Source organism: Manis pentadactyla, chromosome 7 (genome assembly GCF_030020395.1).
Source record: "Manis pentadactyla isolate mManPen7 chromosome 7, mManPen7.hap1, whole genome shotgun sequence".
NCBI classification, from domain to species: Eukaryota; Metazoa; Chordata; class Mammalia; order Pholidota; family Manidae; genus Manis; species Manis pentadactyla.
The window spans coordinates 98,607,270-98,622,265 of NC_080025.1; the positions used below are offsets into that span (position 1 = coordinate 98,607,270).

The 14,996-nt window shown below is 42.1% G+C and overlaps 1 protein-coding gene across 4 annotated transcripts in view; it reads right to left on the reverse strand.

Annotated features, from left to right (window-relative positions):
* OSBPL3 (oxysterol binding protein like 3) overlaps window positions 1-14,996 on the reverse strand; it is a 200,758-nt gene that overhangs the window by 152,785 nt on the left and 32,977 nt on the right. Inside the window, exon 1 of one of the 4 annotated variants that reach the window (XM_057504595.1) lies at window positions 7,853-8,541. The exons of 2 other annotated variants lie outside the window; for them this stretch is intronic. The gene's annotated coding sequence lies outside the window, so the exon portion shown is untranslated. Of the gene's footprint in view, window positions 1-7,852; window positions 8,542-14,996 lie in introns of those variants that run through there. One more of the 4 variants, XM_057504594.1, reaches the window with a different exon arrangement.

Consider the following 14,996-nt stretch of genomic DNA (forward strand, 5'->3'; position numbering starts at 1 on the left):
ATCTGTGGAATATAAGAACAAAGGAAAAACTGAAGGAACAAAACAGCAGCAGAATCACAGAACTCAAGAATGGACTAACAGGAACCAAAGGGAAAGGGACTGGGGAGGATGGGTGGGTAGGGAGGGATAAGGGGTGGGGAGAAGTAGGGGGGTATTAAGATTAACATGCTTGGGGGGGTAGGAGAAAAGGGAGGGCTGTACAACACAGAGAAGTCATGTAGTGATTCTACAACATTTTGCTATGCTGATGGACAGTGACTGTAAAGGGGTTTCTAGGGGGGACCTGGTGTAGGGGAGAGCCTAGTAAACGTAATATTCGTCATGTAAGTGTAGATTAGTGATGCCAAAAAAAAAAAGGCAGTTCCTGTGTGATAACCTCCAATGAGTTCTACGCAAGGGTATAAAGGGCATATTAAAGTGTAGGCAAAGAGTCTGTTTGTGTTTATACAGAGGATCAAAGCTTAATTGGGCTAACCTGAAAATGAACTAAGATACGATATGAAAAAGAACTTCCAACATCAGCACTCTCTGGAAGACTCTTGCCAGAAGATGATCATCAAAAAACCCCAACAAAGATCCACGCACTGCTACAGCTGTAGATGCACTCATCCCACCAGCTCCTGGACTTGCCGTGGGAATGAAGAAGGAGATATCTAAGCTGGCCTGTGCATACAGTAAAACAACAAATTTAACTGGATCTATACTGTTGGAACTCAACCAAGAATTAGGAGAAGTGCAAATTGTAGCGCTCCAAAATCTTACAACTACAGACTATTTACTGTTAAAAGAACATAAGGGAATGAACATTCCCCAGGAATAGGTTGTTTTAATTTGTCTGATTTCTCTCAGACTGTTCAAGTTCAGTTGGACAATATCCACCATATCATAGATAAGTTTTTACAAATGCCTAAGGTGCCTAACTGGTTTTCTTGGTTTCACTGGAGATGGCTGGTAATCACAGATATGCTTTGGTTATGTAACTATACTCCTATTATGTTAATGTGTGTGCGCAATTTAAGTAGTAGCTTAAAACCTATACATGCTGAAGTTACTCTACAAGAAGATATGTCAAAGAAATAATCAATCTTCCCATGTTTTCTTCCGCCTGCTACTTCTATAGCTTTTCTTCTTCCTTCCTAATTACAACCCTTAAATAGAATTCGTGCCTCATATCAAATTTACTGAGTATCATAATTCTTCCAAGTGGTAAAGATACCTCAAGACAATTGCTGGGCATAGAAGCTACAGGGCATAAATATGCAAGGAAATAAAAAGCTAACCATTTCAAACAATAAGGCTTCTCTCTCACTTACCAACTTTACATTTCCCTGTATGGCCCCGGAAGATGACTGGTTAGCCAGAGACGGGTAAGATTCCTCAAGGGAGGAACAACCTAAGACAGTCACAGTCGCAGGGGGGTCATCAGATGAGAAATTGGGGATCAACAGAGGTGAGGCTTAGAACCTCACCCCCCCGTTCTGAGAGAAATCTTCTGCATACGTGGATGTTTTATTGCCCTTGTCTAGCTTGGATTAACACATAGTGTACAGGCACACACCTGATCATCTATATTTGCTCTCTTACAACACTAAACTATGTTTTCTACCGTTATCTTGTATCTACCTACCACTTCAGCATTTTATTAAAAATAATAATAATAAAGAGAGAAATGTGGTATCCACATATAAATCAAGTATAAAAACCAAATGAGTATTCATATTTGAACTGTTTATAGTTCATAATGCATGAGCAAAACCGAAAGTGTCTGTGATGACTGCCCTTGTACTGTTCACTATGTAACTTATTCATTATGTAAGAATTTGTTCTCCATGTAAGAACTTGTTTGTTATGCCTCAGAAGATTGGAGACTGATGAAAATTAGGCTTGGGGTGGATTAATGATTGTGCATTGAGCATTGACTCCCCTATACAGAATTTTGTCGTTAACAACCATTTGATCAATAAATATGAGAGATGCCCTCACAAAAAAAAAAAAAAAAGGACAGACTTCCAATGGTAAAATAAATAAGTAACCGGGATGTAATGTATAGCATAAGGAATATAGTCAAGTTATTGTAACAGCTTGGTAGGGTGATAGCTGGAACCTAGAATTATGTATATAAATGTTTTATCACTTGAAACTAATGTAATGTAATACTGTGCATCAACTACCCTTCAATAAAAAAAATAATTATCTTAAAAAAAAAAAGTTATATTTAATGTTTTAAGTGTAACTATGTTCATCAAAGATTTATGCTTCAGATCCCAGATTTTATAGGGCTTAATTAAAGTTCATTTTGACTGGAAAATGCTAAAAAAAAAAAAAACAATCCTGAAGCAAGACACATGGCAGTTGTAAGGAAAGTCTTAGGACTCCGTGCTGGCAGAAACTTCTTCAGTGATGAGTGGAAGTGTAGATGAGCATCACAAAATACAGAGAGTAAGAGGTCCCATCAGGGTGGAGGAGTAGGAACCTGTGAGAGATTTGGTGGGAGGGGAATAAGGGGAAACAAACAGCTTAAGGTGGGAGTTGTGTATCTAATGGGGAAGACCCTGGAGTTTAACTGCAGTTGGCGTGGGAAGAATTACTGTGTAATGTCCTTGCCATTTGGGAGTTAGGGATGGTGTCACTTGGTGCGGTGAGGATAGGAGCACAGAGTCTCCTGGGTGATAAAAAGTAGGAGAAGTGGGGTCTTGAGGTTTTGGTGTATAGAGGTCAGCGTGGGGCCAGAGTAGAGTGAAAGTGTTGAAGTAAAGGGTTGATGAGATGAGGAGGAAGGATAGGAGGTTCGGAGTTGAGACCTGGAGGAAGCACGGGGCAGCCATACATGAGTTCAAAAGGAGAAGGTATAGCAGGTTTTTTTGGTAAGGCCCGGAGTCAAAGTAGGGCCAAGGGGACGAGTTTTATTCAGTCAAGGTGGAGCTCCAGGAATAATTTAGTAAGAATAGATTTGAGGGTTCTGTTGGTTCTTTCCACCTTACCTGAGGATTGTGGGTGATAGGGGATGTGAAAATGCCATGGAATATTAAGGGCCTTAGTGGTTGATGGGAGATTTGAGAGATAAATTCGGGGCCATTGTCTGATTGTAAGGCAGTAGGCATCCCAAAGCGTGGGATAATTTCAGACAGTAGGACGTTGGACACAGTCTGGGCTCATTTGTTAGTTGTGGGAAAGGCCTCAACCCATCCCGAAAATGTGTCCACCAGTACTAAAAGATACCAGTGGCATTTTACTGGGGGCATGTGAGTAAAGTCGAGCTGCCAATCAGTCCCAGGAATGAGCCCTTGTGCTTGATGGGTAGGAAAGGTGGGTGGTCGAGAAGGTGACTTGAGATTGACTTTTTGACAGATCTCGCATGAAGTGGTGAGTGTTTTGAGGAAGGCAGTTTCTGAATGAGAAAGAGGCAGGTAAGTTTTAAGAAAGCATTGTAAAGATTGGAGGTTAGGGTGGAACAAGTGATGTAAGTAGGAGAATATGGCCTCAGTGGAAGGCGGGCTGGTAGTTGTGGAAACATATTTTTTAGGGCCTGGAATGAGGGCACCTATTACAAGGGCTAACACTGCCTTTCGGGCTGCCTCATCTGCCCTGTTGTTACCAAGGGAGATGGATGACTGATCTGACCAGTGGGAGTGGCAATGTACTAGGCCTGTGGCTGTTGGAAGATGTGAGGCTTCTGTCAGTGGTATGATGATGTGTTTGGCGTTGGTGATAGAGCTGCCCTTGGTGTTGAGGAGTCCCTGTTCTTTCCAGATTGCTGCATGGGACAGTAGGATATGGAAAGCATATTTAGAATCAGTATAGATAGTAAGAGAGGACCCCTGCACTAAAGTGAAGGCTCAGGTAAAGGCGATCAGCTCTGCTTGTTGGTTTGTGGTGTTAGGAGGTAAGGGCTTTGCCTCGATAGTTTTGTCCAGAGAGACATGGCATATCCTGCCCATCAAACACCCTCATGGATAAAGGAAATGCCATCAGAAAACCAGGTATATGTGCCTTGAGGAACAGTGCCCTCCTGAATGTGGGAGGGACAGGATAGGAGTTCATCTAGAGCTTGTAAATAGTTATGAAAGGGGGGTTGTGACCCTGCCTGTGGATCGGGAAGTAATGGAAGAAGGGTGGAAGGATTAAGGGGAGGACAGGTTTTGAAACTGAGGGAGGTGTCCTCAACTAGGGCAACCTGAAGTGATAGAATCCTGCAGGGGGAAAGAGTCTGCAGGCCTTTGTAGGTAAGAAGTTTGGAAAGATAATGGGGAAGAGAACAGTTGTGGGTGACCCGAAGGTGAGTTTTTGGATTCTTGAATGAGGACGGCAGCTGCTGCTAGGGCTCACAGGCAAGGAGCCCATCCCCGAATAGTAGAATCTAGTTTTTTGGAAAGGTAGCCAACCGGGGCAAAGGAGGGTCCTAACATATGTCCCAGAACTCCCAGGGCGAAGCCCTGCCTTTCTGAGACATATAGAGAAAAGGGGCGTGTGAGGTCAGGCAAGTGCAGAGTGGGGGCTTGTAGAAGGGCCAGCTGGAGTTTATAGAAGGGCTTAGCCACGGGCATCAAGAGGGGCTCAGTAAGAGGTCCTTGGGATGCTTCATATTGGGGGGCAGCCAGGAGTGAAAAGTTGGGGATCCATGAACGAAGGAACCCAGCAAGACCCAGAAATGAGAGAATTTCATCTCTGTTGTTTGGAACGAGCATGGTTTGGAGAAGTTTTTTTCTGTCTATAGTAATGGCCTTGTTGCCCAGGGAGAGCTGAACTTCCAGGTAAGTGACCTGACTGGCGGACAGTTGAATTTTGGAGGGTGAAATCCGATAGCCATGTTTTGAGAGAAAGTTTAGAAGGAGAATAGTATCCTGTTGAGAGGTTTGTAGGGAGGGACTGCACAGGAGATCATCTACATATTGAAGGAGGGTGGAGCTTGAGAGAGTAAGGGATTTGAGGTCTTGTGCTAGAGCCTGTCCAAAAAGGTGGGGACTATCTCTAAAGCGTTGGGGAAGGACTGTCCATGTCAATTGAGTAGAAGTCTGGGTGGCAGGATTGGTCCAGGTGAAAGCAAATAGATTTTGAGAGTTGGGATGGAGGGAGATTGTGAAGAATGCATCTTTGAGGTCAAGGACAGAAAAGTGAGTGGTGGAAGCAGGAATGGTGGACAATAAAGTACAGGGGTTAGGGACCACAGGATGGATGGGAACAACAGCTGCATTAATTACTCTTAGGTCCTGGACAAGCCTGTAAGAATTAGGCTTTTTAACTGCCAGTATAGGAGTACTGAAAGGGGAACTGGCTGGTCATAGTAGCCGTTTGTATATAAAAGTTCCTGGATAATTGGCTGCAGGCCCAGTAAACTCTTGAGTTACTGAGCAGTGGGTACTGAGGTTGAGAGGGAAAAGAGGTGAGGTCTTTAAGTCTGACAATTACCAGGGGGTAGGTGGTGATAGAGGGGGTGAGGGTATCCCAGACTACAGGGTTGACCAGATGGGGAGGCAGAGGAATAGGAGAGGGAGATGGGTTTGCAGCAGGTTGGAGGGCGAGTAAAAGTGGAATTGAAGGCAAGTTGGGGTTGAGGCATGGTCCAGGAGTAAAAGTAATGGAAGCTCCAACCTTGTATAATAGGTCTCTTCCCAAAAAGGGGATGGGACAATGGGGAATCACCAAAAAGGAGTGAGAGAGGGCAATGCCTCTAAAGATGCAGTGAAGCATGGGAGTTTGTAAAGGTTAAGGTGTGCCCTCTACCCCGACTACAGAGGAGTAAGAGGGAGGTAGGTCCCCAAAACTCCTTCAGGACTGAGTAGGTGGTCCCAGTGTCCAAAAGGAAAGAGATGGGCCTACCCGCTACCACAGTGGTTACCCTGGGCTCCTGTACAGTGATGATAGTGGTCAGGTGGAGGAGTCCTGGGCCCCCTCAATCATCAGTTGCCAGACCCAGAAGGTCTATGTGTGGAGTGTTAGAGCTGGATGGCCTGGCACCTCTCGGTGTGTGAGGACAGTCAACAGCCCAGTGTCCCTCCTGATGGCACTTAGGGCATGGACCGGGGGGCTTCTGGGGATTTGGGCAGTCTCTAGCCCAATGACCCTTTTGACCACATTTGAAGCATGGACCAGGAGGTGCTCCTGGCTTCTTCTTAGGAAGTAAGGATACCTGAGCACCAGTGGTTGGGGTAGGTTGAGAGCCCTTAGCCAGCATTTGATATTTTTGTTTACAGGCCTTTTCATCTCTTCCATTATATACTTTGAAGGCCACTGCCAGGACTTCTGCCTGAGGAGTTAAGGATCCCTTCTCCAGACATTTAAGTTTAGCCTTAATGTCAGGGAGACTCTTGGTGAAGAAGTAGATCATTAATAATTGTCTCCCATCTGGGGTCTCAGGGTCTAGGTTTGTATATTGTAAAAGAGCTGTGGTGAGACAGTCTAGGAACATAGAGGAAGTCTCATTTTTATCCTGAATAACCTCTTTGAGTTTTTCATAGTTAATGGCTTTATTGGCTGACTTCCTGAGACCCGCCATGAGGCAGGTGATGAATTGATCTCAACTGGTGACTCCCCCTGCCGTATTATAGTCCCAATTAGGGTCTCGGTCAGGAACCACCTTAGCACCAATTGGATGAGCTGGAGTAGTTTGGTGAACCTCATCGGCATGAGTTCTAGCCTGTTCCCAGACTCGCCTACACTCCTTGGGCAAAAGTGTGCTGGATAGGATCATGTGAATATTATGAAAGGTAAGATCATATGACTGAGTGAGGTACTGGAACTCTTTTATGTAAGTAGATGGGTTGGAGGTGAAAGGGCCTAATCTTTTCTCCATCTGAGATAGGTCGGAAAGAGAGAAAGAGACATGAACCCGGACGATGCCCTCTGTACCGGCTACTTCCCATAATGGGGCTAGGATCTGGGTTCGAGAGTGAGTGACTGGAGGGCTTGGCACAGGACTGGGTGAGGGAAGGGGAACTGGTTGTGGAGGAGGAGGAGGTGCTGCAGCTCCTGCAAAGGCACTAGGGGAGCTGGGAGGGTTGGGATTTTGATCTTGCAGAGAAGGAGGTTGGGGCGGGAGAGGAATTGGTGGTTGAGGGGGAGCTGTAGGGGTTTGAGATTGGTATGGAGGAGGCTCATCAGCAGGGTCCAAGTCAGAGGACGTGGTGGGAACTGGTGGGTGGTGGGGTGAAGTTTTAGAGTGAGGAGAAGACGTTTAGGATTGCAAGGGAGACAGAGAGTGGGCTTGGTTCGGAGGTGGGAAAAAGCCTGGATATATGGGATCTCTTTTCCATTTGCTCGTTCGCTCACAGAAGTTGTATAAGTCATGGAGAATTTTAGGATCTAAAGAGCCATTGGGAGGCCATTTAGACTGATTGTCCAAGGAATATTGTGGCCAGATCTCATTACAGTAGTGAATAAGCTTAAAAGGTTTCAGGTCTGGAGTGAGGTGGAGGGGTTTTAGATTATTGAGTAAGCACCCTAGTGGTGAATCTGCGGGAATGGAGGCGCCAGATCCCATGGTGAGAATGAGACCATTCACAAGTCACTGAGGCATCCCACAGCAATTGAGAAGGTCATGGAGAAGACCAGACACAGTTAGAGGGTCGTCACCACCTCTAACTGAGCAGTCGAGGTGAAAACGCCGAGGAGGTTTGATACCTGGTACCAGAATTTTGTTAGATGAGAAGGATATCAAACCCCAAGGGGTTGAGATTCTCACCGTGGGAAAAGGCGGAAGGCAAGGAAAGGTCCACTATGGGGATTAACCGTGACTCTGAAAGTAATGGTTGGGGATGCCCCTGTCCCAGAGGAGCCCTTGGGGGTGCCAGACTCTCAATGGTCACTTCCCAGGTTCCAAAGGGACATTTAAGTAGACCATGAAGGGGAGACTTACCAAATTGAAGGCCGGTGTTAGGCGAGAAGACAAGTGACCGGGGAAACGGACGGTGAGCCCGTGGAGGAGGATCGGGCAGTGAGGGTTCCCAAAGCAGCTCAGATTCCCGGAGGAAGAGCAAAGTCAATGGGAGAACCTCATCCGAGTCACGGCACCAATGAAAGGGTATCTCGCCGCGACCCTCCTCACCCCAGAATGGCTCAGGAGACACGGGCCCACTCAAGAGATTTTATTTTCCGAAAGAGAAAATGGCTGCCCCCAGGGAGAGAGCAGCAGCATGATACAGAGCACTGTGCCTTTTATAGTGGCGGAGTGGAAAAGTACCGCTTGGCCTGTTGCCTTAGGGGCAGGTCGGAATGTTTAGAGATAAGTTGAGGCAAGTCCAGACAGGATTTTCACCAGCCTACGTGCCTGAGACCATGGGGTAAATGGAGGATAAAGTACTATATTCTTACAGAGGTTGTGGGTGAAAGTTGTATCCTTGAAGAAACTAATAAAGGACTGGAATAGCTGCTTCAGAATATGGGAAAGGATATAAACTGGATCAGCAAAAATTTCCAATAACATCAAAGGTTGTGTTAACCTTAAAATCATACACATGTAAGGGAGCCGGTAACTGGTTACAGAGTGAGTACAGAGAAAGAAGTATACTTGTGTTGATTCAGAGTTGGAGAAAGAGATGAGTACTTCTATAGACGATCAGTGGGGTGAGGAAAATTACTGTACCAGTCAGAATTAATTAAAATGGTTGCTACACTGTCCAGGTACCTCAGGGAAGAAGTGAAATAAGTGGGGGAAGTAAAGGCCAGACAGAAAACAAGGTGGGGATCAAGGGAATGAATTCACAGAGTCTGAAGAACATGTTTAGCGAGAGAAAGCTGACAGCAATATAGATGCTCTGTCAGAGGGAAGGGTATTTCTGAGATAACCATCTCAGAAGGGAGTACTAGAGTGCCCACTGAGTAGGTTGCCACGGTGATGTGGAAGGAAAGGTCAATGAAACCCAGAAGATGGGGAACACTGTATGACGATGTCAGGTTAGCCCCAAAGCAGGCACAGCACAGGCCAGGATCTCAAAGAAAAACAGGAGAGAGCTACAAACTCAGAGTTGACACTCCCAAACCACTCTTCTTAATGTTTCTTCTTTTTTCTGAACACTTGTGGAATCCAAAGATTCCTTGAGAAGAAGAATTCTACTAACCTAGACAATAGTTTCAGGTAGATAACCTTTTACATGTGTATGTAAAATGTGGCTCTCAACCCTGACATCAGACAACTTCCCCCTAACTACATCTTGCTTCTTATCAATTTAGAACAATTTATTCCTTGAGGAATAAAATAAGAAAAGTGGAAACAAATCAACTACATTTAAGGTATATCTTAAAGTTTCCTGCTTCCAGCATTTCCCTTGTTTATCTTCCCACTATGACCTGCCAAGTTCAGGTAGCAATTACTGCTTCCTGCCTAGATGACGGCAAAAGCTCCAACCTAGCTTGGCAACTGCTTGGCTCTCCCCATTCAAACCATTCCTATGGTCAGTTACCAAATTAATCCTCCTGGAGCATCGCTTGATCACATCATTCTTTCTGTGCAAAGACCTGCAGTGACTCATCATTGCCCAGAATACTGGCTTTCAAGTCAAATTCTTACAGCCCCTACATCCCATGACATGGGTTGAAGTATTCCCACCACAAAAACGAAATGATGCAATCTTCTCAAACTGCAGGAAAAAAAAAAATAGATGTACTAAATATACTTCCTCTATTTCCCTTCACATTTTTTCATAACTTTTGACACCAACTCCCACTAGTCCATATTAACATCTAGTAGAAGAGACATCTAATCTAACATCAAATAATACTTAAGTTATTTGAAGTGTAACACATCATTACATAGAATCCTTCTACATGCAAAACTTGTGAACAAATGATACACAAAATAAAGCCTAAAATGTAGTGGTGGCATTTGAGGCCCTACCCCTGATTCTAACCCAATCTCCATCTGCAACTTTCTCTCACACTTTACTCCACTCATCCTAAATGCAAAGCAAGTAAGACTGGCTTCATAGTTATTTGCATTCACACTACCACTCTAAGGACACTAGACTGTATCTTGCTCACATTTCTCTGTGTAACAACACAGCAGGAAGGAACAAGCTTGTGCTGGAGGGCTGCTGCTTATCTGTACCATGTACTGTATGTATGTTGAGTTCACCTATCTCAAGGAAACTTTCCTTAAAAATCTCAAAAGGTTCACTGACACAACTTCATAAAGAAAATAATAGATTACTTGAAAAGAACAGAATTCACACAATATGGAATTAACTATTCCAAATTTTAGATAGTCAGTCTAAGTATAGACACTCTTACATATAGCTTATATAATGAATACATAGTTCAAAATAAGGCTACCCCTCCTGACCACAGCACTAAATCCACTTGAAATCAAGGGTGACTAAATCCCTGACTGACCATCTCCTATCCAAATACTTTGCTTCTTTCATTTCCTGGATTTAGATCGTTTGCAGGCCTCTTCTCTGTCCCGTGATAATCCATAGTCCATGCCCATGGTCATCAGAATAGGAACTCCTGGTTATCTGGTCTTATCAATTTAACAAGAGAGATTCCTTAAAATGTGAAATTAGGACAAATACAAAGCACAGAAGTTTCTGGGCTTTTATGGTAATGGTCAATTTTCTTCCTGTTAAGATGGCCATTTTTTTTCCTCAGTCACTTTGCTGAAACCTGAGGTTTCAGAGAAGCCAGAAATATTTAGAATTTATTTTTGTTTTTAATTTTAGGTAATACAATATGTATTCCATGTAATAGCTCCAGCAGGACTTGGATCAGCATCTCATAATCAAACATTAATATTTTTCTTAATGTCGGTAAATTGTAATATTTCCAGAATATCTCGCCTGGCTTTAGTGCATCCTCAGGGGTAGAGAGAAGTATGGTCTTTAGTGCATCTGCATATCAACAGGTGTTCCTCAGGGGTGGGAAGCTGTTCATCTCCATATCAGTGGGTAATTACCCGGGCAACAGAGGGCTTATCTGAACCTGAGAGGTAAGGGAAGTGCTGGTTTTGGCTTCTGCTGGAACAGGAAGAGAGATGGCCTCGGACTGCAGTTTGTAAGCAATAAATGGATTTTAAACATTACTTCTCCCTTTGACTGATTTTGGTTTTAGAGGTATTTTGCCCTGGGATTTCCTCTACCTGGACTTACACTTAACAAAATATACAAACATTCCTGTCAACTCGAATAAAGACCATAAATAGTTTCACGTCAGTTCAGGTCAGACTTTGCCATCAGATGAGCCACCAAAAATAACAACAACCAAAAATGTAAAATGTAACCTCAGAAAGTTCTCCTCCATAAGCTTACCCAATTTCCTCCATTTATTGGTTATTTGAAGTGCTATATATATATATATATATATATCACTAAGCCCAGGGTTTTATGACTTAACCTACTTATGCCACTTCCATGGTTACACTCATGCAGCACCGTGCGCTGTGCTCTATAGCAACACTCATGCTAGAGAACCCGGCCCTCGCATTTCACAATGCTCTGGGTCAGACCACAGCAAGTCATGACAGAGCAACACAGAATACTTATGCCAGAGGCAGTTTTACATATCTGCTTATTAATCTTACAGATTTAAAGGAAATGACAGGTAACATTTCAGTCTGTTCATTCATTCAGTTATTTCATTCTAAAACAAAGATAACAAAAAAGGACCCTAGTTTCTCAATTGCTCCCCCACCCCCACAACAAAGATTCTAGGGTAGGAGGCCCTCCCACTCACCCTGTTCCTAGGACCCAGTTTCTTGGCCTTCTGGAAACTGATGCTTAGTAATCAGCAAGTTCATCACCATAAAATTTAAAAATCAACAGGAAGTGAGCAAAAATGAACCAGAAAAAAATAGGGCATATGCACCCTCAGAGAAATAAAAAAAATAGTTTTAAAGTACACGTTTGTTGAACTGCATGACTAAAGAAAACATCCTGAAGGCTGTAAAAACAGTTCTCAAGTATTTATGTCATATTTGTCCCTTTATTTATGTATGATGTCAGCTAGCACTTTTACAAATTAGGTTTCAGCATAACTGGGCATACCTATACATAGCATAGTTTGGAGGAAACAAAGCCTAATATTAAAAACAAAACAATATCTTGCTCAATTCTTCTCTGAGCAAGATGTTACAAATTCCCTCTCAGGCCCCCTCTACATTTTTGTTTATAATTGAGAAAGCAGAATCCTTTTTCTCTTATCCTAAATAGAAAATGTCTGTTTATGCTCATTATCTTTTGGCAGTCCTACGAATTCCTTAAATTTCTGGGATTGAGATTGGGATTGGAATTGGAATTCAGGTAAACTGATCCACATTATCTGTTCCTTTTGGAAGATCTATCTGTAGTGATACCTAAAAATGCCATTATTTCCCACATTCCTCCCCCTCACTTTCAAAATCACCCTTGCAACACAGCAGCACCAAATTCACGACCATAAATTTATTCTCTCAAAGCTTATCTCCATGACTTCTATATGTGTAGAAAATTTTAATGACCAAAGTAAGCACATACTCTTCTAAGAACTCTATTAAACTAGATAAGATCAGGGTTAACACTATAACGCTGTATCTATTCCTAGCTCTAAGGAAACCCATCTAATATTAGAGCCATGACTAGAAACAGATTCAATTTTGAAAAAAATCAGGCAATTTAATAAATTTATAAATGATTTTATTTATAATTTATATATTATATACATAATTTTATAAATTTATAATATAAATAATTTATAAATAAATTTATTTAAGAATTTAATAGAATGGAAATATGACTCTGAGAAGAGCGTTCATATTCTCTCATGCTGACTATATCTTCACTATGACACAAGTAAATAGGGATGGACTATTGAAAATGTCACCTCCCAGAATAAATATGACAAACAGATGTGACTTTGGTTGGCCCCTTCTGAATCTTCCTTGATAACTCATCATCATATCCAGGGAAGTCAGTTTATGGTTTACTGTGTGTTTCAGGGTAAACACAAACTAGAAGAGTTAATAATAGTTAAATTAATAATCCTTTACTCAATCAGTCTTCCCAGTATGGATAGAAAATTTTTAAGTAATCAATAATTTCCTTTAATATACAAAGAAAACCAAGGAAGAAATTAAAATTTGTCAATATGAAGTTGAGAATGATTTAAGAAAATAATTTTGGGGTTGAGAAACCTAAGATTAAAAAGTGATCTTGACTTTGAGGGATGCTAAGACTCTCTGTATTCTAAAATACGACATTCTGGTTATGAAAGTGACTGTACCTCCTGAAAGTATCACGAAACTTTGAGCAAGAGCTTCTATTTTCTTATTTGCATTAAACTTACCTGACTTAACTACTGAGACTATAGTGCTGATGCTCATAAGAAGATATGGTCAGGTGTTCTAAATGCCATGGCAATATTTAAAAATCAACATTCCCAATAAACCTGACCCCTCCCTCTCCTTCCCATAGGAGAACAAATGTCAAGAGTTCTGCATGCTTCAGAGGTCTGTAGCACAAAGTGGTACCTGAATAAGTATTTTGCTCATCTGGCAAGGTACAGAACTCCTCCATGAGGCCTTCTTATTCTCTTTAACAGTGACATTTTAAATTAGTGAACCACCTACATCTACATCATCAAAAATACTTTAGCAACTGTAAAACATGAAGCAATAATTCTGGCACAATGAGTCAACATCTGATTTTTTTCCTGATGAATTTCATCATGAGCTTTTTTCTTGTATTGGAGCAAGCAACATTCTTAAGCCAAAACAGCCACTGCCAAGTTATTTGATAAATGCCACCTAAGGCATTATTTGGTACTAAAGAGACAAAAGAAAATCTACTTGATTTCAAATTTAGCACCATTTCTCTTCCATATGACAAGCCTTTCCTCCTCCAAGCAACTCTCATTTTTTCCATGCTGAACATCTCCATTTAATTCACTCATTCTCCCACAGAAAAGTTTCTGCCCCTTCTCCATGCTAGTCACTCCCCAAGGGACATAATTCACTGTCAGTCCAGGCCATCTAACATAGTGTCCCATATCTATTCATTTGACAAAAGCTAGGTATTTATTTATTTATTATGCACGGAACTGGGGGCCCATCGCAAACAACGTTGCTGCTCTCTCGAAGCTTAGCGTCTCATCTAGTACCTAGAACCATCTCCAACATAAAGTAAGCACTCACTGAAGATTTTTTTAAAACATCTCTCATAAAATGTAGTACCTGAATGTGAACAAAATGTTTCTGAATGTGGTTTAACATGTTCAAAGTGGCACATTCAGATACATTAAAATGATTACTGGCAGCAAGGGAAAAGAAAAAACTTAAAAGTATGTGTAAGACTTCTGGAAAGCTGAGCAGTCTAGAGTTTCTTTGCAACTCATTGTATAGCTGGCAGCCATAACTACTACATTAATCACAGTGTAAGATGAAAGATGTTCACTGTCCATAATAGGTTCAAATTATGTCTATACTGTTCAAAAATGTAGATAATACATTTTAGAGAGATGGACAACACAGTTGATCTAAAATACTTTATTTTTTTACTACTTGTTCTAAATACTGCTGCTATGCGACAAATTATATTAACAACTTTAAACAACTGTTTTACTTGGCTCATAATTTGGAGGCGGGGTGGGGCTGTCAAGAATTCAGGAAAGACTTGCCAGGTGGGGCTGGAGTCATCTGAAGGCCCATTTCGGTGGATGTGGAGATGGCTCCCTCACAAAGTTGGTAGTTGATGCTGGTTGACTGCTGGAAGCTAAGGTAGGTTGTTGACTGGAACTGGAGAAGACTACACATGGCTTCTCCAGCATGGAAATCTCATAAAAGTCTATCTCTATATAGCAGTTGGCTTCCCTGGAACTAGTATCCCAGGAGAAGCAGGCAGAAGTTGTTTGGCCTTTTATGACCTTTTAAGTCACATGGTATCATTTCTGCCACATTCAATTGGTTGAAGCAGTCACAAGCTGACTTGTAGCCAAGAGAAGGATAGATAGACCTCACCTATCAATGTGAGGAGAATTTCTGGCCTTTTTTATAAAACTACTACAGGTCTTAAAAGGGATAAGCTTCAATTATTTAA